Raw genomic sequence first — 7,230 nt, 5'->3', positions numbered from 1 at the left:
TGACAGAGAGAGAGAGACACAGCGAGAGGGGGAACACAAGCAGGGGGAGTGGGAGAGGGAGAAGCAGGCTTCCCGCGGAGCAGGGAGCCCGATGCGGGGCTCGATCCCAGGACCCTGGAATCATGACCTGAGCCAAAGGCAGACACTCAACGGCTGAGCCACCCAGGTGCCCCCCCCCTTTTTTTTTAAAGATTTTATTTATTTGACAGAGAAAGATAGCGAGGGCAGTAACACAAGCAGGGGGAGTGGGAGAGGGAGAAGCAGGCCTCCTGCCGAGCAGGTTGCCCAACGTGGGACTCGATCCCAGGACCTTGGGATCATGACCCGAGCCGAAGGCAGACGCTTAACAACCGAGCCACCCAGGCACCCCCTGAGTAGCTTTTGTTCATTCTGCTTCTTGTCCAAGGAAAGTTGGAGGCCAAGGGTCATTCTAAGTCTTAAACTGTCATAGAAGTTTCTAGTATAGACTTGTGATTTTTTTGAAAGAAAAAGGTTCTTGTTAACTTAATAGGCATTTAATCTGATTTATTACTTTTATGTGCCAATGACACACCCGTAGTTCTTTTCTAGACATATGTAGATTTACTATATAACTTTTCTTTTTCATCCCCATCCGCTCTCTATCTTTCTATTACTCTCACTTTCATCATTCTCTCTTGGTATCTCAGCTTGCTTGGAGGATCTTGGATTTACCAGACTTCAGTAGCAGAACACACCCTTGATTTATTTTCCCTGGGTCATTTTGACCAATTGAAAACACAATGGATATCAACTCAATTTATTCACAAACCTTAGGTTTAATCTCTACTAGAAGGCTGAGTTTTACTTGGTCTTTCTTGCTCAAAGATCTTCTCTGTTTTATCTTTAACTATTTGGGTTCAAGGAGTTACCTCTTCAACCCTACAAGTCACCAAACTCAGGCTTATAGTCCTGCTTGTTACCAGCCAGTTCTTTTCATGACCTTCTCATTTTCTTGTAATGTCTCATGGAATGTAGGCAACACCAATTAAAACATGCTACTAAACTTCTCTTTCTAACCTTTTCCCTTATGGCCAAAAGTTCATCAGGTATATAATCTTCCATCTAAGTTATTACAGGTGGCAGATCTATCAAATGCTTTGCCATGGCATTAGTATGGGAAAATCATATTTTCACCCTTTGAAAAGAATTTCCTCACAGTTTCCTGTTGTCTGAATACAATGCCACATTTGTTATGTTGTTATGGCAGCACCTGACTGGTAGGACTAATTTAGCATTTTTTCAGAATAGGCCAGATATAGAATAAAAAACTCTCAAATCTCAGTGACTTACTAAACGAAAATTTATTTTTCTTTCATTCTACATTCCTGGTGTGGGTTGGACGAGACGTTCTGTTCATAATAGACACTATGGAATCAAGGCTAGTAGAGGTTTCATCTAAAACCCACTTCCGAAATCATAGGACGACCAAGCCATTCTGGATTGTCTAGATCTTTCCCAGATTTAGCACTGAACACCTGGCTTCCCAAGAACGCCCTTTAGTCCCTGTCAAACCAGATCAGTTTGCCTGAGATTGTTCTGATCTTAAATCTGGAAATCCTATGTCCCAGGAACACCCTCAGTTCTGGGAAAATTGGGATGGCTGGTTACCCCCATGCAATCACTGCAGCAGTGGGAAGGAAATGTTGCTCTTAAGGCATCAGCCCAATAATTACACTTGTTAACTTCTCCTTCCTGTCATTTGCCAATGCAAGCCAGATGTCATTGTCTAAAATCAAAGTGGGCAGAGAAGAACAACCTACCATGTTTATGTAAGGCAGAAATATTTAGTGAACAGCACAAAGAACTACCACACTAGCTCTGTGCTTAGGAAGAAGACAAAATGGTTTGATAAGCAGCTGGTTAGACCACAGTATATAAAAGAAATTGTGGTGGCTTATGACACTAAAACTTGTGAAAAGATGCACAAATAAAATCAATATAAAACTGGTAAAAGCAGATGTTTAGAAAGTGATCCAGAAAATAAATCAGATTTAAAAGATAACAAGATCAGCTTTTGAACTAGAAATTTGAACTTGGTTTTAGTTAGTATATGTACATGTGCATATGATAGTGGATATAATACATGTAGAATTTTAAGATTAGTTACACTCTGAGGGTGAAATTTTGGAGAAAATACAGGCAATGAATGCAAATCAGCCACCTGTACAGATTGCTCTTTCTGAGCTCAACAAATGTGAAAATGAACTTTAAAGATTTCCAAGTTTATTAGTTACTAGAGCTTAGGTTCATAATAGTAGTCAATCATTTATTCACATATTAATTTACTCAACAAATATTTATTGAGGGACAAACAGTGATAGGGACTAAGAATGTAGACATATAACTGCCTTCTTATTGGGGGAGATAGGTAAGCAGGTACATATGTTATAGATTGTGATCATTATTGTGGGAGAATAAACAGGTTGATAAGATGAGAACTAAAAGAGAGGGCGAAGAAGAGGTAGGAAGCATTTTGAATCAGGACATAAGGGATGTCATATAGCTAAAGCTTGAAGGGTAGGCATGAGCTGGCCAACAGAAGAGCTGGTGGAATAGCTCTATAGTCACAAGTATTAGTAAGTGCAAAGGCACCGAGCCTGGAAAGTAGAGCCACGTGAAGCCTACATGGCTAGAGTGTAGTCTTTGGAAAACTGATCCAAAAAAAAAAAAAAAATGTGAGAGAGGAGGTAGGAGCCAGGCTAGAGTAAGGAGATTGGACTCTATTCTTTTTTTTTTTTTTTAATTTTTTTATTATTTATTTGTCAGAGATAGAGCACACAAGCAGGGGGAGTGGCAGGCAGAGGGAGAAGCAGGCTCCCCGCTGAACAAGGAGCCTGATGTGGGACTCGATCCCAGCACCCTGGGATCACGACCTGAGCCGAAGGCAGACGCTTAACCTACTGAGCCACCCAGGCGTCCCTGGGCTCTATTCTGATAATAGAAAGATTTTTATTCAGTAAGTGATATGATCTGTTTTTTGTTTGTTTGTTTTACAAAGAATGGTCTGATTGCTGTTTGGAGAATGGCTGGAAGAGGGCAAGAGTAAAGGCAAGGAGACCAAGTAGGAGCCACTTTTAACAATCTTGATGAGATAAAATTACCTTTGGATTAGCGTGGTGGCAGTGGGGATTGGGAGAAGAGGATGGGTTTTAGACGTAATGTGGAATGACCACCAATAGGACTTGATGGATGTAAGGACGGAAAGGAAGAGAAGGGACTAAAGAGAATGACTCTAGTTTTTGGCTTGAGCAATTTAACGGGAGGATGTACCCTTTACCAACCTATGGATAACTTAGAAAGAAATAAAATCTGTAGGAAAATCAAGATTTCTGCTTGGACTGACAGTTTGGTATATTTGTTAGATATCCAAGTGGGTTATCAAGTAAGCATGGGTATGTGGGTCTGGAGACCTGGATAGAAGGCATTTATGAGATGTCAGCATATCGATGGTATTTAAAGGGAGGGTAGTAGTTAAGAATGTGTAGGGAGAGCATGTAGATACAGAAGAGAAGATCCTGGACAGATCTGGAAGAACTCCCAACATTTAGAGATTTTATAGAGAAGGAGGAGCAGGAAAGGAGACTGAGAAGATGAGCACAGAGAGTCCAGTGTAATGGACACCAAATGAGGAGACTGTTTCAAGAAGGAGGTGTGGTGGTGAACTGTGCTATTGCTGCTGAAAAGTTCAATAAGAAAAGGACAGAAAATAACCACCACATTTGGTAACATGCAGATTGCCACATGAACAATCTCTATGGAATAGGTTGAGGAATGAGTGGAAAATGAGGAAATGGAGACAGTGAGTATACTATAAAGATCTCCAGGCATAAACTAATCATATTAAATATAAACATCTGTATCATAATTAAGTGGCAACTTAATATACTATAGTAAATAGAAAATTTACCAGTTCATAATTATATTACTTATCGCTAGATGGACATTAATTAACAGAAGGTGATAGAGTAGAACCTACAAAGAGGAGACCAAAGTCCAGAAATTGAGTAGTTAATCCAACAGGTTCAAAGGGAGAGTGACAATTAACCTGGTGGGAAGAACTGTTTTCATGATCACAGAGATGACTCAGTGAAGAGCAAGGAGAATTCTTCAGATTTCATTATTGTCTGAGCAAAAATTTCCTCAAGACTATTTCTCTTCACTTTTTCTTACCTTCTCACGAATAATTCATTGTCTCCAAGTAACCTGGTATCAGAGAGAAGGGACAGAGAAACAGAGGAGTTTTGATGGGGGCTACAGATGGAAGGATTTATTTTGGAGATAAGAGGTTTTTGTTTTTGTTTTTTGTCTTTTTCCTAAGAGTCAAGTAGAGAAGATAGTATGTAATCAGACACACCAAAATGTGTAGTAAGTAACCAAGTGTGGAACTTCTCTACAATGGTGTTATTAGTCAGCTCAGGCTGCCATGAGAGAGTACTACAGACGGGGTGGTTTAAACAGAGAAACTTATTTTCTCACAGTTCGGAAGGCTAGAAATCCAAGATGAAGGTGCTGGCAAACTTTTCTGGGAAGAACTTTTTTCCTGGTTTGCAGACTGCCACCAGCTCCCTCTGTCGTATGACCTTTCTTCTGTGCATGTGTTTTTAGGGAGATCTCTGATGTCTCCTCCTATTCTTATAAGGGCACCACTCCTGTCGATTAGGACCCCACCCTTATAATCTCATTTAACCTTAATTACCTCCCTAAAGGCCCAATCTCCAAATATAGTCACTTTGGGGGTTTAAGCTTCAATAAACAAATTTGGTAGGGGGGACATGATTTAGTCCCTAACAGATGGTTTTAGTCTTCTTAATAAAAGAGGTGCATTCCCTTTGGCTTTAGTTAGTAAGAAATGTGTACTCATTTCTTTTTTTTTTTTTTTTAAGATTTTTATTTATTTAGAGAAGGAGGAGCAGGAAAGGAGACTGAGAAGATGATATTGAGAGAGATAGTGATAGAGAGAGAGCATGAGACGGGAGAGTCAGAGGGAGAGGCAGACTCCCCGCTGAGCAGGGAGCCCGATGCGGGACTCGATCCAGGGACTCCAGGATCATGACCTGAGCCGAAGGCAGTCGCTTAACCAACTGAGCCACCCAGGCGCCCCATGTGTACTCATTTCTTATAGTTTGATTATGTTCTCAAGCAAGACACGGCAGGGTGGGAGTGAGACTTTGTATAAATGCCAGGGATTAAACAGGGTTGGGAAACGGAGTAGTAGACATAACACAGGAGTATTTGGGAGAGTGGAGGAGAGACGAGGAACAGATAATATTGTTAATGAGAGCCTCTTCAAAATGGTTGGCCATTGGATTTAAACTAATTCTTTACTAACTTTCTTCATGTGGCAGGAAAATGACATAGAAATGACAATTTTTTGTGGTGTTTGGAGTTATCTATATGGGTCTTGGAAAAATTTTGTATTGCTAATTTTATTTTTTAGTAATAGTATAATAAGAATAATGAATACCAAATAATATGGAAGATATTACTATTGAATTTGTACATAATTCTAAATAAAATCTTTTAAAAATTTTAATGAAAAACTTGAGTTTATTTTCTGAGGATATCATTTTTTTTAAATTTTTTAAAGATTTTTATTTATTTATTTGACAGAGAGAGAGAGGGCAGGAACACAAGCAGGGGGAGTGGGAGAGGGAGAAGCAGACTCCCCGCTGAGCAGGAAGCCTGAAGTGGGGCTTGATCCCAGGACCCCGGGATCATGACCTGAGCCAAAGGCAGACGCTTAACAACTGAGCCACCCAGGTGCCCCTGAGCATTTCATTTTTAGTATCAGGATGGTTTCCCCCTTAGAATAGCCATATGCAATTACAGATCAAAATTTTTATGTGATGATCTATTTACATTCTTTTTTTTTTTATAAAGATTTTATTTATTTATTTGACAGAGAGAGACACAGCGAGAGAGGGAACATAAGCAGGGGGAGTGGGGGAGGGAGAAGCAGGCTTCCCGCAGAGCAGGGAGCCCGATGTGGGACTCGATCCCAGGATCCTGGGATCATGACCTGAGCCGAAGGCAGACGCTTAACGACTGAGCCACCCAGGCGCCCGATCTATTTACATTCTTAATAGTTATTATTGATGAGAAACATTGTTCACATCTAAAAAATTAAAACAAATTCTTTAGAATAATTTAATTTTACAAGAGTTGCAATCAGTTTTCTAAATGTTTAAATGTTAAATGTGGTACTTTTTGAGATAGTGAAACAAGATTTCAGATCCAATTAAACTTTTTCAGACTAAGCATTTAAATGTATATGCATTGTTAGAAGAATCATCCTGTAGCTAGCTTGGTGGCTGCTGAAAGGGCAGATGGACCATAAGGATTATTTATGATGATGGATTTTGGTATATAGCCCCCAAACTGTGACTGCCAGATGCCCTGCCTGACCTCACTCCAGTGTTCTGGAGAATGGGCTGTATTACTTGGATGCCTGGAACACAAACTCCTTCAACAGCCTCCTGGTTCATTTGTGGGGAATGGGCAGTGATTGACTGCTGAACCAGATTTTGAGGATGTCTAGGTGATAGAACACATCCTTGTTCATACTTATCATTGTATGATAGAATAGGACGTACCACAGGGTTCTCATCATTTTTTGATGGCAGCACTTGGGCTGCTCTCTGAGGAGGCCCAGAGGAGGTTGCTTTGTGTAAGATGTTACTAGGTGGGGCTGTGGTATATCCAAGCTCCACTGTGCCTCTCTAAGATTTTAGACAGCATCATTTCAGAGATCTCTGCTTAAGTTTTGGAAAGAAGCAGAATCAGAAGAGGGATGACAGTTTCAAGGAACTAGGAGAAATTATAATAAGGAAAAAGAGCAGGTTCATTTATTCAGAGCTTAAATTCTAAAAACTCTTTGTTTTTATTTATTTTTTCCTGAAAACTCTTTGTATCCTTTTTCCCCCTTTTGGTTTAACACATAAAAAACCCAAATGCCATATTTGTTTAGACCAATGGATCATCCATCTCTATCTATTTTTGTATACTGACACCAAGAAATATTTTATGAGGGAACATAATTCTCTTCAAGCAAGTAATAAAACCAAATTTGCTAACTTTTCTTAACACTCTGTTATAAATAAGTTATCTGGGGGCGCCTGGGTGGCTTATTCAGTTGAGTGACCAACTCTTGATTTTGGCTCAGGTCGTGATCTCGGGGTCATGAGATCCAGCCCTGCAATGGGCTGCACG

Source organism: Neomonachus schauinslandi, chromosome 12 (assembly GCF_002201575.2).
Source record: "Neomonachus schauinslandi chromosome 12, ASM220157v2, whole genome shotgun sequence".
Taxonomy (NCBI): Eukaryota; Metazoa; Chordata; class Mammalia; order Carnivora; family Phocidae; genus Neomonachus; species Neomonachus schauinslandi.
Note: the sequence above shows the minus strand (reverse complement) of the source record.